This window comes from Vipera ursinii (genome assembly GCF_947247035.1).
Source record: "Vipera ursinii genome assembly, chromosome: 3".
NCBI classification, from domain to species: domain Eukaryota; kingdom Metazoa; phylum Chordata; class Lepidosauria; order Squamata; family Viperidae; genus Vipera; species Vipera ursinii.
Window position 1 is genome coordinate 5464611 of NC_139516.1, and position 22225 is coordinate 5486835.

The 22225-nt window shown below is 46.1% G+C and overlaps 1 protein-coding gene across 3 annotated transcripts in view; it reads right to left on the reverse strand.

Moving 5' to 3' along the window:
- Positions 1-22225, reverse strand: part of RGS19 (regulator of G protein signaling 19) — a 63470-nt gene that overhangs the window by 21280 nt on the left and 19965 nt on the right. The window contains exon 1 of one of the 3 annotated variants that reach the window (XM_083360995.1): positions 19519-19556. The exons of 1 other annotated variant lie outside the window; for it this stretch is intronic. The gene's annotated coding sequence lies outside the window, so the exon portion shown is untranslated. Of the gene's footprint in view, positions 1-18958; positions 19265-19518; positions 19557-22225 lie in introns of those variants that run through there. One more of the 3 variants, XM_083360994.1, reaches the window with a different exon arrangement.

Genomic DNA, 22225 nt, shown 5'->3' on the forward strand with positions numbered 1-22225 from the left:
TTCTGGAGTCCATTTAGGCTCATGCCTCCTGCTTCAGTGACTCCATCCAGCCACCTCATTCTCTGTTGTCCCCTTCTTCTCTTGCCCTCAACCTTTCCCAGCATGAGGCTCTTCTCCAGTGAGTCCTTCCTTCTCATTAGGTGGCCAAAGGATTTGAGTTTCGGCTTCAGTGTCTGGCCTTCTAAAGAGCAGTCAGGGTTGATCTCCTCTAGGACTGACCGGTTTGATCGCCTCGCAGTCCAAGGAACTCGCAGGAGTCTTCTCCAGCACCAGAGTTCAAAGGCCTCAATTCTTTGGCGCTCAGCCTTTCTTATGGTCCAGCTTTCACTGCCGTACATTGCAACTTGGGAAGACCGTAGCCTTGACTATACGCACTTTTGTTGGCAGGGTGATGTCTCTGCTTTTTAGTGTGCTGTCTAGATTTGCCATGGCTTTCCTCCCCAGGAGCAAGCGTCTTTTAATTTCTTGGCTACAGTCCCCATCTGCGGTGATCTCTCTTCCTGTTTAGTATTTCAAGCTCCACAGCTCTCAACCTACCCAGGTGGTCCAGGCTAGGAAACGCCACCAGACGAGTGAATTCTGCTATATTGTAAGGCTACGTTAACAGAATCTGGCAAGTTTGAAAGTACGAGTCTCCCGCCGTCTCTTTTGCAGCCCGAGAAATTAGGGAGGATCTTTTGGAGCTTCTTTCTCCACCCTTTAGGCAGCCGTGGGCTATTCCGTCTCTTATTTTTTTCCACTGGACAAATGTTTGTCTGGAATTAGACAACCATCTCTCTGGAATAGTATAAGGCAGGGGTCCCCAACACTACCGGGCCGTGGCCTGATTGCTAGTGGGACACCTGAGTGGCCGGCTGGCGTGTGCATAGGGTCCCATTCATGCAAACCTTGTTGCGGGCGCTCACGGCCCCACTCGCGCAAGTCCCCTTGCGGGTGTTTGCGACCTCCCACTCATGCAAGTGTCATTATGAACGTAGCAGGCATGCACACGCACCACCACAAAATCATTCCCCCCTCCCCCCAACTGCTCTGGGCTGCCAACCTGGCAAAGTTGGAGAACTCTGGTATAAGGTCTCCTGCTCCACCAAAGGGGTTAGACTAGAAGACCTCCAAGGTCCCTCCCAATCCTCTTATCTCATTGTTCCCTCATCCTAGCCCAAACCCTAAGCCTAACCCCAACCTTCAGTTACAATTGCTCAATAGTAGCAACTGAGAGAGAGATCTCGGAGTCCTAGTGGACAATCACTTAAATATGAGCCAGCAGTGTGCTGCAGCTGCCCAAAAAGCCAACACAGTGCTAGGCTGCATTAACAGAGGGATAGAATCAAGATCGCACGAAGTACTAATACCACTTTACAAGGCCTTGGTAAGGCCACACCTGGAATACTGCATCCAGTTTTGGTCACCACGATGTAAAAAAGATGTCGAGACTCTAGAAAGGGTACAGAGAAGAGCAACAAAGATGATTGGGTGACTGGAGGATAAAACATATAGGGAACGGTTGCTGGAATTGGGTATGTGTAGTTTAACGAAGAGAAGGGTGAGGGGTGACATGATAGCAGTGTTCCAATATCTCAGGGGCTGCCCCAAAGAAGAGGGAGTCAAGCTATTCTCCAAAGCACCTGAAAGCAGGAGAAGAAGCAACGGATGGAAACTAGCCAAGGAGAGAAGCAACCTAGAACTAAGGAGAAACTTCCTGACAGTTAGAACAATTAGCCAGTGGAACAACCTGCCTCCAGAAGCTGTGAATGCTCCAACACTGGAAGTTTTTAAGAAGAGACTGGACAGCCATTTGCCTGAAATGGTATAAGGTTTCCTGCCTGAGCAGGGGGTTGGACTAGATGACCTCCAAGGTCCCTTCCAACTTATTATTATTATTATAATTCAACCCCCCCCCCGCACACTTATTTCCCTTCCGCCTCAACTGTTGGATCTTTAAGAAGCTCCTTGACCCAGAATTAAGAAAGAGCAAACTTCTGCCACGAAGAGAGACTTATCAAATAGATACACGTTTTAAATGATAAAAAATAAAATAAAATAAAATAAAATATAAATAACGTTCTGTTTGATGTGGACGAATGTAAATATAATAGAAATGAATAAAACAGACAAAAATAAAGTGGCTGCGTGAAATAATAGTTTGCAAAAACACCGTGAGGCCTAATGCGGGCACCATCAAAAACAGTCACTTAGGATACAGGTAGTTCTCGACTTAAAACTATTGAGTGACCGTTTGTAGTTATGACAAACACCCCCCCCCCAGTCGCATGATTGCCTTTCAGATGCTTGGCAACTCGCCTGCATTTATGGCTTTTCGCAGCTTCCTGTGGTTACGTCACTGCAATTTACAGCACTTTTGCCGAAAGCCAGCATTTACTTCCGTTGTTTTGGCGAAAACTCCCCATGGTCTAGTGCAGGGATCCCCAACCTGTGGGCTGCGGCCCGGTAATGGTCTGCTGGCCACTGGGCCACGGGACAGGCTGGCCAGTGTGTGCGCACACCCTCTCACTTGCGCTAGTGCCACGGCTACAGGGAGCAAAAACAGAACGCCGTGCCACGGAGTGCAAAAACGGGCCGCTGCCACACCGTGGGGCGCAAAAACGGGCCGCTGCCATGCTGCGCTGCAAGGTGCAAAAATGGATGCCGCCGTGCTACGCGGAAGCAAAGCGCTGCGCCACGCAAGAAAGGGGCAGGGCTAGTACCACGCGGGTGCTAGCCCCGTCCCACTTGCAGCACGCGTGTGCTCACGGCCCCGTATGCACACATGTAAACATGTTAGAACAATTAACCAGTGGGACAACCTGCCTCCAGAAGCGGTGAATGCTCCAACACTGGAATTTTTTTAAGAAGAGACTGGACAGTCATTTGTCTGAAATGGTATAGGGTTTCCTGCCTGAGCAAGGGGTTGGACTAGAAGACCTCCAAGGTCCCTTCCAACTCTATTGTTATTGTTATTATTATTATTATTATTCCCATTTTACAATCATAACTTACAACTGTAATGGACAGGCTCCATTATGGTCATAAGGTCAAGGACTACATATACTGCAGGCGCAGTCGAGATTTAAAACTCCACTCATGGGGAAGCTCTATTTACACCTGGCGCTGGTGTCTACAACCCATTTTGGAAAAGTGGCAGGGTGAAGAAATCGCAACTGGGAGAACAAATATCCCATTTCTCCAAATGCTTGGGTGAAAAAAAAAAGGCTCTGCTTGTATTTTGATAATTTTTAACAATAATAATAATAATAATAATAATAATAATAATAATAATAATAATAATAATAATAATAATAATAATAATAATAATACGCTTGGAATCCTTTAGCCAATCCAGCTAGTTATCTGCCAAGGCCCCGCTGATTTCCCCCAGTGGCTGTGTTAATATTATAGCCAGATCCTCGTTCTGATCACGAGCCGATTGCACAGGATGTCTTAAAGAGACTCTCCACAGACGCAGAAGAGGAGGAATGTGCGAAGTGAGAAAAGTCTCTCCGGGCCCACCCACGAAGGAACAGTTGACAGCAATGAAGAAAACAGCTTGGAAGGAATGTCTGTAATAAAAAGTCGGCAATAATATGCCTGGAACAACTGGACAACGCAAAACAAGAGGGAGCTCGGCTCTGCCTCGGTGGACATCGTGTGATCTTTCCAAGATGACTATCCCCGTGCACAGGGACCATCATGCCGTAGAAGGTTTGGGGCCAGGAACGACTGCGGGGTGTGTGTGTTTTCTGATAATAATAATAATAATAATAATAATAATAATAATAATAATAATAATAATAATAATAATAATAAGTAGTAGTAGTAGTAGTAGTAGTTGGAAGGGACCTTGGAGGTCATCTAGTCCAACCCCCTGCTAAGGCAGGAAACCCTATACCATTTCAGGCAAATGGCTGTCCAGTCTCTTCTTAAAAATTTCCAGTGTTGGAGCATTCACCACTTCTGGAGGCAAGTTGTTCCCCTGGTTAGTTGTTCTAACTGTCAGGAAGTTTCTCCTTAGTTCTAGGTTGCTACACACAGAGTGATTTTTACCAATAGAAGAGGCATTTCTTTACCCAATTAGGTAGCATCATCAGGACTAGAGAGGAGTGGGCTTTGTGACGAGGAGGAAGAGGAGGAAAACGACTGCGGGGTCCTTGGGGCTCCTGAGCTTGTTTTCTTGCAGATGTTTCATTACCCAACTAGATAACATCATCAGGGCTAGGAGGAGTGGAGTCGCTTTCCGTATATCTACTAGTGGCTTGCCTTGTTAGGGAATGCTTGGCGGATAGGCAAACGCAGCAGTCTGTGCCTTAAGCAGCAATTCCCAAACTTTAATTTTATGCATACATAACCACGCCCCGTCTGGTCCGTAGGAAAAAAAACTACTCTCCATGGAACCGGTCCCTGGTGGCCAAAAGGTTGGGGACCTCTGCCTTAGTAAGACCATACTTGGAATCCTGCATCCTGTTTTGGTCATCACCATATAAAAGAGAGGTTGAGACTCTACAAAGAGTGCCGAGAAGAGCAACAAAGATGATCAGAGGACTGGAGGCTAAAACATATAAGGGATGGTTGCTGAAAGTGGGTATGTCTAGTTTAATGAAGAGAAGGACCAGGGGGGGACAGGATAGCAGCGTTCCAATATCTCAGGGGCTGCCCCAAAGAAGAGGGAGTCAAGCTATTCTCCAAAGCGCCTGAAGGCAGGACAAGAAGCAACGGATGGAAGCTAACCAAGGAGAGAAGCGACCTGGAACTAAGGAGAAACTTCCTGACAGTGAAAACAATTAACCAGAGGAACAGCTTGCCTTCAGAACTTGTGGGTGCTCCAACGTGAAACTAAGGAGAAATAAGAGCCTCCCACACCTACAGAAAGTGACCTGCTAGATGAGACTGAAGGTCCAACTAATCAGCATTGTTTCCCCAAAACATTTATAATAACGCATGTTATTATTTTTCTACTGCAGCGTTTCTTAACTTTGGCAAGTTTAAGATGGGTGGACTTCAATTGGGCAATTCTGGGAATTGAAGTCCTCCCATCTTAAACTTGCCCAGGTTGAGAAACAGTGAACTGCCGCATTTTGAGGCACCTTCAAAGTCAAAATGTCAAGTTGCTTTTGGAATGCATCAATCAGCATTTATCACGATGAGATCTATACAGGGGTAGGCAACCTTGGCTCTTTTACGACGTGTGGACTTCCTCCCAGAATTCCTGAGCCAGCATGGGGGAAACTTTGGCCCCCTCATGACTTGTGGACTTCAACTCCCAGAATTCCTGAGCCAGCATGGGGGAAACTTTGGCCCCCTCATGACTTGTGGACTTCAACTCCCAGAATTCCTGAGCCAGCATGGGGGAAACTTTGGCCCCCTCATGACTTGTGGACTTCAACTCCCAGAATTCCTGAGCCAGCATGGCTCAGCATGGCAACCTCTCCCTTTCCCCTCAGTATGGCTGGTTCAGGAATTCTGGGAGTTGAAGTCCACGAGTCATGAAGGGGCCATATTTCCCCCATGCTGGCTCAGGAATTCTGGGAGTTGAAGTCCACAAGTCATAGATGAGCCAAGGTTGCCTACCCTTGATCTAGAACTTCCTCATCAAACCAAGACATTTATTTATTTATTATTTATTATTTAAATTTATATACCGCCCTATTCCCGTAGGACTCAGGGCGGTTTACAGGGAGAATTAAAATACATAGCATACAAAAATTAAAAGCAGTTAAAAACTATAATTAAATTACAGTCCCTGAAATTAAACTAAAACCCAATTAAATTAGTTAAAGACATCCCCATTTCCTTTCCACTGTCCTTTCCACCATCTAGACACTGTCTTCCCCAGGGCACACACAACCTCCTCGCACCAATGCCAACAGTTACAGGTAGTCCTTGAGTTACAACAGTTCATTGAGTGACAAAATTTCACCACCAAAAAAAGGGGACTCTTATGACTCTTTTTCACACTTATGAGCACTGCAGCATCCTCACAGGGGCTGTGATCAAAATTCTGACTCTTTGGCAACTGACTTGTATTTATGATGACTGCAGTGTCCTGGGTTCATGTGACCACCTTTTCTGACCTCCTGACAAGCAAAATCAATGGGGGAAGCCAGATTCACTTAACCACTGTGTGACCAACTTAACGATTCACTTAACAACGGGCAAGGTCGTAAGATGGGGCAAAACTCGCTTGACAACTGTCTCACTTAGCCACAGAACTTTGGGTCTCAACTATGCCTTATGCACGGTCACCCACGCCCTTGTCACTTCTCGCCTGGATTACTGCAATGCTCTCTACATGGGGCTGCCCTTGAAGTGCACCCGGAGGCTTCAGCTGGTGCAGAATGTGGCCACGCGGGTGCTTATGGGAGTTTCTTGATACTCCCATGTTACACCACTCCTGCGCGAGCTGCACTGGCTTCCGGTTGCCCTCCGGGTGCGATTCAAGGTGCTGATAATCACCTTTAAAGCCCTACATGGCTTAGGCCCAGGGTACTTGCGAGACCACCTGCTGCCAATGTCTACCTCCCATCGCCCGGTTCGCTCCCACAGAGTTGGCCTCCTCAGGGTTCCATCGGCTATAAGCAATGCCGGCTGGTGACGCCCAGGGGGAGAGCCTTCTCTGTGGGCACGCCGACCCCCTGGAATGAGTTGCCTCTGGAGCTGCGGACGGCCCCTGACCTTCGGTCCTTCCGCCGTGACCTGAAGACATGGCTGTTCCAACCATCGGGCCTGGACTGACTATAGTTTTTAATTAGATTTTATTGGGTGAATTGTTATGTATTTATTACATTTATGATTTCATTCTTTTTTAAAATTTTGTAATTTATGTTTTTTAACTTTTTATTGTTGTGAGCCGCCCTGAGTCCTTAGGGAGAAGGGCGGCATATAAATTTAATAAATTTTAATTCTAATTCTAACTGTGTTCGTAAGTCGAGGACTACCTGTGATTGCATAGCCTTTGCACAAGGATGTCATGGGTCAGGTGAAGACCCGTGACACCCCCATCTCTTCAGATAACCATGCTTACATCTTTTGACTACGACTGGCTCAAGGTTGACTCAGCCTTCCATCCTTCTGAGGTCGGTAAAATGAGGACCCAGATTGTTGGGGGCAACAGGCTGACTCTGTAAACCGCTCAGAGAGGACTGTCTGCCTATCTAGCTATATCTGCCGTAGTGGTGCAGTGGTTAGAATGCAGCATTGCAGGCTGACTCTGCCCACAGCCTGGAGTTCGATCCTGATCAACTCAAGGTTGACTCAGCCTTCCATCCATCCGAGGCCGGTAAAATGAGGACCCATATTGTCAGGGGCAATATGCTGACTCTGTCAACCATTCAGAGAAGTCTGTCTGTCTGTCTATATTTATTTATTTATTTAGTTACATTTATATACCGCCCTATTCCCTGAGGACTCAGGGCGGTTTACAGGGAATTAAAAAATCCCTGTAAAATTAAAATATCTGCCATAGTGGTGCAGTGGTTAGAATGCAGCACTGCAGGCTGACTCTGCCCACAGCCTGGAGTTCGATCCTGATCAACTCAAGGTTGACTCAGCCTTCCATCCATCCGAGGCCGGTTAAAATGAGGACCCAGACTGTCGGAGGCAAGAGGCTGACTCTGTAACACCGCTTACAGAGAGGGCTGTAAGGTGCCGTGAAGTGGCATATAAGTCTAAGGGCTGTTGCTGAGGATGCTACACGGCCCTTTTGCTGTAAAGCTTTCTGCTCTCTTTGTTTTCACGCACGCAGACGGCTTTAGAAAAATAAGGCTTATTATGCATTGGGGTGAGGGCAAGGCAGGCAAAAGGAAAGGAAAAAACTCTGAGTAATAGGAAATTGCCCGTCACACCTAATCCCGTTGCTAAGTCACTGCCACCTCTTCTTATCTCAGTCTTGGGGGAAAAAACAGATGGGTGTGCTCCTGACCTAGTCTAAACCCCTAAAATACTAATAACCTGATCTCTCTTCTGTCCCCTCCTTCCTCCTTTAATTTTCCAGCCAGCTAATGCCGAATTTTAACTTCCCTAATCCCCAGCTAGCCATTAAATGCATCACTCCAATGCAGTCACACTGTGTGTGATTTCACACTGAAGGTGTTCAGAATTGGCTCTTGCTTTCAGCCCCAAGCGTTTACCGACACCTTCTTTTCTTGACAAAAATGTGGATTGGAGAGAAGACAATTATTTCTACTCAGGGTTGAACTGAGGGGGTCCTTGGTGCTCTGTGAGCTTGGTTGTTTTCTTGCAGACGTTTCATTACCCAGCTAGGTAACATCATCAGTGCAAGAAGGATGTAGGGTTTGCGAGGAGGAGGAGGAGGGCAAGCAGAGTCAATGAGGAAGCCAGCTTCACTTAACAACCCACGCTACTGATTTAACAACTGCAGCGATTCACTTAACAACTGTGGTAAGAGAAATTGTAAAATGAAGCAGGACTCATTTAACAACTGCCTTGTTTAGCAGCAGTTGACTCAGCCTTCCATCCTTCCGAGGTAGGTAAAATGAGGACCCAGATTGTTGGGGGCAATTAAGCTGACTTTGTAATAATGCCGCTTGGGGGGTGTATGAAAGCCCTAAGAAGCAGGCATATACATAGAAGGAAGGCTACTGCTAAGCTTGTAAGCCGCCCTGAGTCTTCGGAGAAGGGCGGGATATAAATGGAATTAAAATAAAATAAAAATAAAAAATAAAAAAATGTGGGCCTCAACTGTGGTCAAGGACTAGCTATAGTGTAGTGTCAGACCAATTCTAACCATACAATGTTGTTCGGTTCTTAATTCTTCCAGGACGTAGATTTCCAGTTTGCCCTAAGGCAGAGGTAGGCAACCTTGGCTCTTTTGTGACTCGTGGACGTCAACTCCCAGAATTCCTGAGCCAGCCAGGCTGAAGGGAAAGGGAGAGGTTTCCAAGCTGAGTGCAGCTGGCTCAGGAATTCTGGGAGTTGAAGTCCACGAGTCCTAAAAGAGCCAAGGTTGCCTACCCCTGCCCTAAGGCTTGGGATATCATCCTTAGACTTAACAGAATAACAGAACAACAGTGTTGGAAGGGACCTCGGTGGTCTTCTAGTCCAACCCCTTGCTCAAGCAAGAGATCCCATCCCATGCAAGGATTAACTAGGGTCAATTCTACTTAGCTTCTCCGACAAGCTAAGGTTGCTTTGGACTCCCCTGGTTCTTTCATAGGGGCAAGCAAATCCAGGCTGAACTACTGATTACTCTTTCCTCACCTACCACAAGCTATCTCACTGTCCAAGCTCCAACTTTCTATTCGATGTTTCTCAGCCTTGGCAACTTGAAGACTTGTGGACTTCAACTCCCAGAATTCCATAGCCAGCATGAGGAATTCCGCAGCACGGCTGGCTGTGGAATTCTGGGAGTTGAAGTCCACACATCTTCAGGGGGCCAACGTTGAGAAACACGGCTCTATTTGGTAACACCGCTACTAAGTGCTGAGTCTCCTGCTGCATGCAACTGTTAACTTCCCAGAACAAAACCCTTTAAAATGCTTTAAAAAAAAAAAGATCCTATTTTCTCTTCTTGGGAAATATCCGGCTTTTCATCGTTTTGTTCCTCTTCAGAGTTAGCACATTCTTCCTTCTTCCTCTTTTAAGAGGGTGTTTCAGATAACTGCTGGCATGTCGCTACCCAAAATAAACTTCCGTTTTTATTTTGGGGGGGGGCTTTGGCTGAGGCAATTCTCTCTGTAGCCCAAATGGACTTTGAAAAACCTTGGGACCCATAATCCTGGGCTCGCTGCCCACCATCTCTGAACAGCCTCCTGCTTGGCATGGGTGCTGGTGGTGGACTTGAGGTTGGGAAAGCTACCTGGGGGAGACTATCAAGCCCATGTGGCTGGTTCCTCATTTAGCTGGCTTTTGTGGGCCTGATTGCAAAAGCTGCGTAGGTCTACTCAACAGAAGAAATCACAGTTGGGAGACGTGGTGCAAATCATCAGTGCAGGAGGACTTCAAAAGAGGACTGGACGACATCGTGGTGGGCAAGCTACCGATGATTCCTTTTTGATGGCTGCTTGTTAGCTCCAAAGTCACAAACTGGGTCTGGATTTCTACGTTGTCACTGAAAAGAGAACAACTGCACATCTGTCTATGTCTTCATCCGCTGGACATCATGCAACACGACAGCTGGATAGGCTGTTAGGCTGTCTCCATTAATTTATCCTTTCAAAGTCTCCAACTACTTTCTTGCCAGTAGTCCTTAGGGTGTTCAAGATTTATCTTCCATTGGGATAAATCAGAATCAAAGAGTTGGAAGGGACCACAGAGGTCATCTAGTCCAACCCCCTGCTCAGGCAGGAAACCGGTATTATTTCAGACAAGTGGTTGTCCAGTCTCTTCTTAAAAGTCTCCAGTATTGGAGCACCCAAAACTTCTGGAGGCAGGTTGTTCCACTGGTTAATTGTTCTCTCAGGAAATTTCTCCTCAGTTCTAGGTTGCTTCTCTCCTGGACTAGTTTCCATCCGTTGCTTCTTGTCCTGCCTTCAGGCGCTTTGGAGAATAGCTTGGCTCCCTCTTCTTTGGGGCAGCCCCTGAGAGATTGAAAGACTGCTATCATGTCCCCCCTGGTCCTTCTCTTCATTAGACCAGACATACCCAGTTCCAGCAACTGTTCTTTGTATGTTTTTGCCTCCAACCCCCTAATCATCTTGGTTGCTCTTCTCTTCCCTCTTTCTAGAGCAGGGGTCTTCAAACTTGGCCCTTTTATGACTTGTGGACTTCAACTCCCAGAATTCCTCAGCTGGCTGAAGAATTCTGGGAGCTGAAGTCCACAAGTCATAAAAGGGCCAAGTTTGAAGACCCCTGTTCTAGAGTCTAAACTGGATGCAATATTCCACGTGTGGTCTTACCAAGGCACTATAAAGTGGTATTCGTACTACCACTTTCCAGTCAAGTCTACCATGTAAGGGTCTTCTGGTAGTCACCCATCCAAGTAATGGACCAGCAAGGTCTGCAAACTGCTGCTCCGCCTAGAACTGTCTAGTAATAGTCAAGCAAGTATCTGTTACATACACACACACCCATTCAATCATGTCTTGATTCTGGACAGGTCCCTGTAGTTTCCTTGGTGGGGTTTTTCAGAAGTGGTTTGCCATTAGCTCTTTCTTAGGGCTGAGAAAAAGTGGCTGGCCCAAGATCACCTGGCTGGCTTCATGGCTGAGGCGGGATTAGAACTCAGAGTCTCTAGGTGATTGGCCCAATGTCACCCAGACAGCTTTCATTCCTAAAGCAACTGTAGAAATGAGTGGTATTCCTGCTTAAGGCAGCACTAGAACTCACTGTCTCCTGGTGATTGGCCCAAAGTCACCCAGCTGGCTTTCAGGCCTAAGGCAGGACTAGAACCCAGAATCTCTTTGTTATTGGCCCAATGTTACCCATTGGCTTTCATGCCTAAAATGGATTAGATCTTCCAGTCACCAGGTGATTAGCCTAAAGTCACCCAAGTAGCATTCCTGCTTAAGGCAGCACTAGAACTCACTGTCTCCTGGTGATTGGCCCAAAGTCACCCAGCCAGCTCGCACACCTAAGGTAGAACTAGAACTCACCATCTCCTGGTGATTGGCCCAAAGTCACCCAGCCAGCTTTCGTGCCTAAGGCAGGACTAGAATTCACCATCTCCTGGTGATTGACCCAAAGTCACCCAAGCTAGCTTTCATGCCTAAACCAGGATTAGAACTCACCATCTCCTGGTGATTGGCCCAAAGTCACCCAGTTGGCTTTCATGCCTGAAAACAGGACTAGAACTCATAGCCTCCATGTTTCTAGTCTGATGTCTTCACTATTACATCAGAAGCTATCCATCTGTCACAAACCAGTGGAGAAATTCTCTTATTTCTATTTGCCACTGGAAACTATTTCTCCATGTTCGTCTTGCCACTTTGCAAGTGATTTTAAGAACTTAAGCCTGTGCATGTAATTTTAGCAAGCTTCCCTTTCCTCCTTTTTTTTTCCTTCAGGCTTTCAACCAAATCTATCTTTCATGTAACTTTTCCTGACATACGATACTTTGGCAGGGAACTTTCACTTCTAAGTGCACTTAAAGAGTCTTTCCTCTCCAATGCAGGTAGTCCTCGACTTACGACCACTGTTGAGCCCAAAATTTCTGTTGCTAAGCAAGGCATTTGTTAAGTCAGTTTTGCCCCATTTTACGACCTCTCCTGCCACCATTGTTAAAGTGAATCACTGCAGGTGTTAAGTTGGTAACCCGGTTGTTAAGTGAATCCGGCTTCCCCATTGACTTTGCTTGTCAGAAGGTCGCAAAAGGGGATCACGTGACCCCGGGACCCTGCAACCGTCATAAATACAAGTCAGTTGCTAAGTGTCTGAATTTTGATTAACATGACCGTGGGGATGCTGCAACAGCTGTAAGTGTGAAAGCTGGTCGTAAGTCAGGTTTTCAATGTTGTTGTAACTTTGAACAATCAGTAAACAAACTGCTGTAAGTTGAGGACTACCTGTATACATTTTTTGTACATTTAAAAAAAGTCTCAGGAAAAACCTAAGTCAAAGTATTGCTATAATGCAAATTGTTTTCTCTCCTATCTCAACGCGCCCAATACATTCATATTCCTCTGTTTCTCAACCTTGCCAATTTTTAAGGTGGGCGGACTTCAATTCCCAGAATTCCCGTCAGCATATCTGGCTGGGGAATTCTGGGAGTTGAAGTCCACCCATCTTAAAGATGCCATTGTCCAGAAACACTCTGCCAAAGCATACTGAAGCAGTTTGCTGTAGAAACAGTGGCTAAAACCAGTGGTGGGATTCAAATCCCAGAACAATTGGTTTTCTGCCTGGGCCTCCAAGGCCTAGAACGGATTTCCGGAAGTGGCATCCCTGCACTTCCGGCGGGCCGTTTTAGGCCTGGCAGGCCTCCTCCAGGCCTCCAAGGCCTAGAACAGACTTCCAGAAGTGGCATCCCCACACTTCCGGCGGGCCATTCTAGGCCTGGCAGGCCTCCTCCAGGGGTGCATTCAGCCAGTTCTCCGAACTCAACAAAATTTAGCTACCAGTTCTGCTGAACTGGTGCGAACCGGCTGAATCCCATCACTGGTTAAAACAAACAACAAACCATATTGTTAAGTAATCTAAATTTTGACGATCTTTCTACCTATATTCCTAATGGCAGAGTTTGGATAAAACCAAAGGATTTTCAACAACCCTCGCCCACTCCACAGATAGTCACCCCTTCCCAAATTCCAAGATGGTACTTAACCTGATTACTGAATTAAACCATGTTCTGGGTTTGCATTAGATACCGAACCCTTAGCTAACCAAAGCAGATGTCTGTTTGTGCAACAGGCTCAGCCCCAGAAAATTAAAATGCAGATGAACCAAATTTAATTCCTGGATCCGAAGTGCAAACTTTCAGATGAACACAAGGGGGCAGCAACAGCTTAACCATTTCTTTTCCCCTTGTGGTTGGTTAGAGTTTTGCAGCCACTGCATTTTACAACTGCAGCCACTAAGCCTTGATTTGAGGACAGTATTGTCTGAATGCAACCCCCAGAGATTTATGGGGGGTCACAACAGAATTCGAGATAAGAGAGGGCCAGACGAATCACTCACTCCGCCTCCTACATAAATATCCTTTTGAATGTGCCCTGCAGAAATCCCAAAATTAACTTTGAACATGCTGGAGGAACAGATTAAATGCAGCGGAGTGGGTAGATTGCCCCAACCATAACTGAAATGAAAAGAGATGTACGTGGAAAGGATTAATTTAGCTTTAGGCCTTGATCACATCTGCTTTCTGGAGCCCAGCCACTGAAGCAAGATGAGTTTAAGGCCATCTGTAACGCTGGCTCTCGGATTGGAAAATGTGCGTTATGAACCCAGAAGTGCCCCCCCAAAATATCAAAATGGCCACAAGAGGAAGTCAAATTCCACCTGAAACAGAGAATGTCAGGCAGAACCACTGCAGCCACCATCTTGATTTTTTTTTTTAAATTGTAAATCGAGGACACTCCTGTGTAAACCCAAATACAGGAAGTCCTCAACTTACAACCATTGGTTTAGTGACTGTCTGAAGTTACAATGACATACTGAAGGAAAGTGCCATTCGATTATTGCAATATCCCCATGGTCACCTGATCAGAAATCAGGCGCTTGGCAACTGGCATGTATTTATGACGATTGCACTGTCCCGGAGGGGGGGGGGAGGGGGAATCATGTGACCACCATCTGTAAATTTTCCCAGTCGGCTTCTGACAAGCAAAGTCAATGGGGGAAGCCAGATTTGCTTAATGACTGCACGATTCACTTAATAACCAGTTATTTATTAGCATATTTGGCAAAAATGGTCATAAAGTGGGGCAGAACTCACTTAACAACTGCCTGAAGATTTTGGGCTGAATTGTGGTCATTTAAGTCGAGGGCTATCTTAGGAGCATTGTTCAACAACAGTCACACATGGTGTCTAATCCAGGGGTCTTCAAACCTGGCGCTTTTATGACTTGTGGACTTCAAGTCCCAGAATTCCATGCTGGCTGAGGAATTCTGGCACTTGAAGTCCACAAGTCATAAAAGTGCCAAGTCTGAAGACCCCTGGTCTAATCTGAGTGGTGAGAAAGTACACAGGTAGTCCTCGACTTACGACCACAATGGAGCTCCAAATTTCTTGTTAAGTGAGACATTTGCCCCATCTTACGACCTTTCCTGCCACAGTTGTAAAGTGAATCACTGTTAAGTGAGTCACCCAGTTGTTAAGTGAAACTGGCCTTCCCATTGAGTTTGCTTGTTCCCACTGAGGTTGCAAAAGGAGATCACGTGGCCCTGGGACACTGCAACGGTCGTAAACATGAACCAGTTACCAAATGCCTGAATTTTGGTCATGTGACCATGGGGATGCTGCAACGGTCGTAACTCTGAAACAACGGTCACAAGTCACTTTTTTCAGTGAACTAGAAACTTTGAACGGTCGCTAAACGAACGGTTGTAACTCGAGGACTAGCCTGTACTGAAGTCAGGGCTCGAAAGTCTACCTTGCTATTTTATAAGTCGTTCGTCTGGTCTGAATCGACAGAGCTAGGTAGGTTTTGTGCATGTGTGAACTGCACAAAATGTAAGACTTTGAGGACCGAGCAAAAGCCCTCAGCCTCCATCCTGTGAGCAAAGCAGTTAGTCCAGCCTTCCACAACTGGATGCCAGATGTTTAGGATTTGGTCGTGGAGGTTAAGAGACAATGCTGGTTGATAATGATCAGAGCTGGACTGCAGCTTATCTGGAGTGTTTTGGGGATGGGGAAACTTGTCTTAATATATCTTGGAGGCTCTTTATCAAGACTAGATTTTCTGACAATCCATACAGGTCAGGGTTGTCCCAAAGGAGCTTTTTTTCAAAAGGCCACTGGACTTTGTTTTTCCTTGAAGACCTTTCGCTTCTCATCCAAGAAGCTTCTTCGGTTCTTCAAAGAGAAAGGAAGTTTTTTAAGGAAAAGTCTTCAAGAAAAAACAAAAGTCCGCTCGCCTTTTGAAAAAGCACCTTTGGGGACTAAATGTGCGTCTTGCAGAAGGAAAGCTCCAATTTCCCAAACTTACGGGGAAAATGGATTCACGACTGAAAAGCTGGAGATTTGCAGGGCGCCAAATGAACTTTCCCAAACGGAGATGTGTTGGATTTTGATCTCAAGAGGGTGCAGAAACATGGAGGCAGCACCTGTCTGCAACACTGCCCAGCGGTTGTGCAAGGGTGCGAACAAGCATGGTTAAAAACGCGCCTCCGCTGGCTGCAAGCCGAGGCAGCGTTGCGTGTTCTGTTTGAGGAACATAACTATGGCGTCTTCCTCAAACCTTGGAGAGCAGACTGCTGGGTAAAAAAGGGCAACCCTCAACCTCATCTCACAACTGCCAAGAAGGAAAAAAGCTGCACATCGTCCTCTCGAGTGTATCACAAGGGCTGCGTTCACACAGCACGCTCACCTAACCTGAACTGCATTGACACAGAAGGTAACCTAGCCTGAGTTAAACTCTCTTTTGCCTTGGCACAGGACTTCCCACGCCAAGGTGGCAGAAGGCCTGCATTCACCCCTCCCAAAAAACCCAAACCAGAATTCAATGCAGGTTTTGTGAATAGAGCCATCAGGGTTTTCACTGGTCCAAGTTAAAAGGCGTTGTGTGAACACAGTCAAGGCGTCTGTCTGAGGAACAGCAGGCTCCAGTTCCTTAATGAATGAACAGCTTTATTCAATTTGAGATCTTCTTAACAGTTGTTGTAACAACCCTAGGATTTCCTAGCTCACCGAAGCCAAACTGACCAGGGAATTTGGCTAAAAGCAGTGGCAGAACAGGTAGAGAAATTCAAACAGAAATTCAAGTTCAAACTTTGCAAGAGACAAAGAAGTGCAAGAAACATCTTAAATCAAAGCATCCGGATTCTTGCTTTTACTGGGAGGAATACATAAAACTGATTTTAATGACTTCTTTGAAAATTTTAATGGCGTTTTTATCTCACCCTATTCTACTCTCCCGGTTGCAAAGAATTTAGACTATCGAAAAGCTTCCGGGGGTATAAAAAGATCTTTGCTGAAAAAGCAGTAAGGAACCCGGGTTCAAAAGATAAAACTGCATGCTTTATTAATCTCAAGCCTTTAGATGCTACTTAGCTATAAGGCACAAGGATTTAAAATCTCTAAAGACCATCTCCGCTATGAAAAGCATCACAAGCCAGGATGTCTAATTGGAGATTATAGTTTAAGATGACTCTTCAACCATGCCTATCAAGTTCCCCAGAATAAAAAAAAAATGAGATGTTCTGATATCCTGATGGCTGACGTACAGTGCACATCAAAGCAATTTCCCCATTCTATGTTCTGCAATCCAAACACGCGTGCAAAGACTTTAAAATCTGATTTATCTCCTGGACAATCTGAGATAAAACCATCTCGATAACGGTGGCGACTCCAGGGTGGGGGCGGGGAGACAGGAATCAAACTCACGGCGTTGTTGCAATTACGATTATGGCCTATGTCACGTCACTGTAGCCTTTTAAGACCTGCTGATATCTGAAGCCCAAATAGAGGCAGTCCTCGACTTACTGCTGAGCCCAACACTTATGTTGCTAAGTGAGACAGTTGCTAAGTGAATTCTGCCCCGTGTTATGACCTTTCTTGCCATAATTGTTAAGTGAATCAATGCAGCTGTTAAGTTAGTAGCCCGGTTGTTAAGCGAATCAGGCTTCCCCATCGACTTTGCTTGTCAGAAGGTGGCGAAAAGGGATCATGTGACTCTGGGACCCTGCCACCGCTGTAAGTACATGCCAGTTGCCAAGCCTCTGAACCTTGATCACGTGACCAGGGGGATGCTGCAACAGTTGTTAACTGTGAAAAATTGCCATAAGCCACTTTCTTCAGTGCCGTTGTAACTTCAAACGGTCACTAAATCAACTAAATATACTAAATATGAGTCCTTCGGGAATAGAGCAGTATAAAAATTTAAATAAAATAAAATAAAATAAAATAAATAAATAAATAAATAAAAGTCAAGGGCTATCTGTATAAAGCAAGAATCCAATACGTATAGGTCAGGGATAGGCAACCTTGGCTCTTTTATGACTCGTGGACTTCAACTCCCAGAATTCCTGAGCCAGCCACGCTGAGGGGAAAAGGAGAGTTTTCCAAGCTGAGCCATGCTGGCTCAGGAATTCTGGGAGTTGAAGTCCACGAGTCATAAAAGAGCCAAGGTGGCCTACCCCTGGCCTAGGCCGCTTTATGACTCGCAGACTTCAACTCCCAGAATTCCTGAGCCAGCCAAGCTGAGGGGAAAGGGAGAGCTTTCCAAGCTGAGCCATGCTGGCTCAGGAATTCTGGGAGTTGAAGTCCACGAGTCCTAAAAGAGCCAAGGTGGCCTACCCCTGGCCTAGGCCTAGGCCGCTTTATGACTCGCGGACTTCAACTCCCAGAATTCCTGAGCCAGCCACGCTGAGGGGAAAGGGAGAGTTTTCCAAGCTGAGCCATGCTGGCTCAGGAATTCTGGGAGTTGAAGTCCACGAGTCATAAAAGAGCCAAGGTGGCCTACCCCTGGTATAGAGAGACATTGTCAAACAAGGGAAGAGGTGAAAGCTTTACACGTCACACTAAACTCTTGAGCCTCACCCAGCAAACTAGGGCCTGAATTCGCAGAGCTAAAATGAAATCTTAAAACAAACGAAACAGGAGTCTGTGACCTACTAAAAACTCCTCTATCACATCTTCATTATTTTCTTTTCCAACCTGTGGTGGGGCCAACCAAGGCATGGAAATATGAACAAGAGACATAGATCCGGCCTGTTGGCACGCTGTTAACATTTGGCACATGTGCAAAGCTATTACCAATTTTCATTCGCCCTGCCAGCATAAATCACAAATAGAAATTAAGTACACCCATGGAAAGGCAGAAGTAGTCCACTTTGCAAAACTACGGTAGATTTCACTCAACCCGTTCTCCAACATCGATTAGGAAGAGGCAGAATTATATGTTGAGAATACAAAATACAGAATTTGACAGTTGAAAAGGGGACCTTGGAGGTCTTCTAGTCCAACCCCCAAGCCCAAGCAGGAGACCCTATAGTACCATTCCAGACAGGTGGCCGTCCAATCTTTTCTTGAAAACTTCCAGTGACGGAGCACCCACAACGTCTGGAGGCAAAGCTGTTCCACTGATTGTTCTGTCCGAAAATTTCTCCTTAATTCAAGGTAAGATCTCTCTTTGACGATCTTCCACCCAATTAGAACATACAATCATAGGACTGGAAGGGACCTCTGGAGGTCTTCTAGTCCAACCCCTTGCCCAAGCAGGAAACTCTATACCAAATATCCAAGGATGGGGCACCCACAACGTCTGAAGGCAAGCCATTCCACTAGAACTTTCTCGTTTTCCTTTTGGTCCTACCCCTTTCTCCAACCATGCCCATCTTGGTAGCAAACCCAGTGTAGACCTCGCACCTTCAGACCAAGGAGAAGAATTGAAGAGTTGGGAGCACCACACCGTACCTGCTCCATGGCCCAGACCATCCCATCTAGCCATCCTGAAGGCTTCTCCAAGACTTCATGAGCTCTCTTCCTAAGCTGGTCATAATACGTTTGGAAGAAGAAGAAGAAGAAGAAGAAGAAAAAGAAGAAGGAGGAGGAGAAGGGCCCCAATGTGGTAGAAAACTAGAGAAGGAGAGGGAAGCAAGAAAGAACTTACTTAACAGGAAAGGGCGTGATGGCGGAAATGGCGTAACAAACGCAAGACCCAAGGCCTTTTTGGGGAAAGCTGCAGCCGCCGCTGGAGAGCTATCAAGAAGCGTTCCTAGACACAAGGCCGTGACCGCAGTGAGGAAGTGGTTGAGAAGCCTGGCAATGTGCAGAAGTGAAGGGTGGGGCCCGAGAGAGTCCCCGTCTTATTGTTGCTCATTAGGACTTTCAGCCGACATGTTGAAACTCTTAAGACGCGGCAGCTTTTAGAAGAATTCTCCCTTGTCCTGCATCTGGGAAGATCTGACGGACCATTTTGGGACGCTTTGGAAGGACACGGTGGAAAAGAAGCTGAGGGGGGTTTGCAATCCTACCTTTTTTGGCCCACAAAGAGTGGCGGCGTTCCTCTTCCTGCTTAACCCCACCTGGGCCCTTTTCATTGGTTGGTAGCTTTGGCGGCCATATCTGGAGCTTCCTTCCTCAATCTTGCCGTCCTACCGCCGGTCTCTCAAACACGCAAACCAAATGTAGAAGCCGATTTCCAGAAGGGATGAAGGTCTTCAGAATGGATCCCACGCTTATCGGCTTCTCTGCACGACAAAAATTTCTTGTCGCTAAGCAAGACAGCTGCTAAGCGAGCACCCCACCCCCCAGTTTGCCACCTTTCCTGCCCCGGTTGTGAAGCGAATGGCTGCACTTGTAAAATCGGGACACACGGTCGTTAAGAGAATCCGGCTTCCCCCATTGACTTTGCTTGACCGAAGGCCGCGAAAGGCGATCCCTTGAGCCCAGACTGGGCAACCGTCATAAATATGAGTCAGTTGGCGTCTCAATTTTGATCACATGGCCGTGGGGATGCTGTAGTGGTCATAAGTGTGAAAACAGTCCTGAGTCATTTTTTCCAGTGCTGTTGTAACTTTGAACAGTCACTAAGCGGATTGTCGTAAGTCGAGGACCACCTGTATACTAAGACCACTAAGCTGAGAGAGCACGAAGGACCCCACAGTTCAATCCTCAGCTGCAAGTATTCCCTTGTATAGGTAGTCCTCGACTTACAACCATTCATTAAGTGAGGAGGAGGAGGAGGAAGACAACTGTGTGCTCCTGGATGCTCTCTGAACTTGGCTTTCTTGCAGACATTTGATGACCCAACTAGGTAACATCATTGATGCTAAAAAGGAATGAGGCTTGCTCTCTCTTTACCTCGTTGGGTAATGAAACCTCTACCAAGAGACAACCAAACTCAAAGAGCTTCAAATGGTCAGTAAATGAGGAGTCCTTGATGGTCTCTGAGCTTGGTCGTTTTCTTGCAGACGTTTCATTTAGCCCTGATGATGTTACCCGGTTTGGTAACGAAATGTAAGAAAACAGCCAGGCTCAGAGAGCGCCAAGGACCCTTCATTTCAACCTGAACTACAAATATTCCCCTTGATTGGTCACCAGAACAAACTGTTGTAAGCCAAGGACTTCCTGTATTCAATGGTGAGGACCACCAAGGTCCAAGGGCTGGATCTAATGGTAGCCCTGCAAATGTTGACGGTGACCAAAAGCTTTTTAACCAGCTTATGACGATCTGCCTAAACGGCTTGGTATTGAGAGATAAAAAAAACCTTGAAGTTAGATCTTCCCAAAAAACAAAAACGAGAATATGGGGACTCTCTGTTGCGGCGGCTTTTTGGTCCTGAAGGAAGCTCAGATTTCTCCACCACCTTCGCTGCTCAGTTAAACTCACTTAAAAACAGCGACTGTGAGAGGGACCTTGGAGTCCCAGTGGACGATCGCTTGATTATGAGCCAGCTGTGTGCAGCAGCAGCCAAAAAAGCTAACACAGTCCTGGTTTGTATAAACAGAGGCATAGAATCAAGATCACGTGAAGCATTAGTACCGCTTTATAAAACCTTACAGGGACCACACCTGGAATACTGCAGCCAATCTGGGTCACCGTATCACAAAAAAGATGTTGAGAGATTGGAAAAAAATTCAGAGAAGAGCAACTAAGATGATCCAAGGCCTGGACGCTAAAACATACGAAGAACGGCTGCAGGACTTGGGTTGAAAACTAATTAAGGAGAGAAGCAACCTAGAACTAAGGAGAAACTTCCCGACAGTTAGAGCAATTAACCAGTGGAACATCCTGCCTCCAAAAGCAGTGAATGCTCCAACACTGGAAGTTTTTAAGAAGAGACTGAAATGGTATAGGGTTTCCTGCCTGAGCAGGGGGTTGGACTAGATGACCTCCAAGGTCCTTTCCAATGTTACTATTATGATTATGATTACAGGAGAGACATGATCTGATGGGTTAGGGTTTTAAATACGTTTTAATTATTGTTTTAACCTTGGGCATTTATTTAATTGCTTTTAACTTTTGTATCCTGTTTTGTATTTATTGCCCTGTACACCGCCCTGAGTCCTTCGGGAGAAGGGCGGTATAAAAATACAATAAATAAATAAATAAAATAAATAAATGATAGCAGTGTTCCAGCATCTGAGGGGCTGCCACGGGGCAGAGGGGGGCCCAGGTTGTTCACCAGAGCACCAGAGGGAAGGACGAGAAAACAATGATTGGAAAACGATCAAAGAGAGGAACAACCTGGAATTAAGGTGAAACTTCCTGACAGTGAGGACAATCAACCAGTGGAACAGCTTGCCACCAGAAATCGTGGGCGCTTCATCACTGGGAATTGTTTAAGAAGAGACTAGACAGTCACTTGACTGAGATGGTACAGGTTCTCCTGCCTGAGCAGGGGGCTGGACTAGAAGACCTCCAAGGTCCCTTCCAGCTCTATTCAATTCTAAATAGAGGCTGCTGACTTTTTTTTCCCTTGCATGAACTCTTTCACCAACTGGTCACCCTCAACACTACCCCCGCGACATTTCTTGGGTCATTATTTATTTAATTACATTTAGACGCAATGAATGTTTCAGGGCAACATCAATTTCATCCGTACACATTTGAATCCTGTATTTTGTATTTTAAATTTTACGTCATAAAGAGTATGCCTTATTTTAATTGCGATGCTTCTGATACAAATGAACTTATGAAAGGAAAAAAAAAAACAAGCCACCCATGGTCCAAAAAGA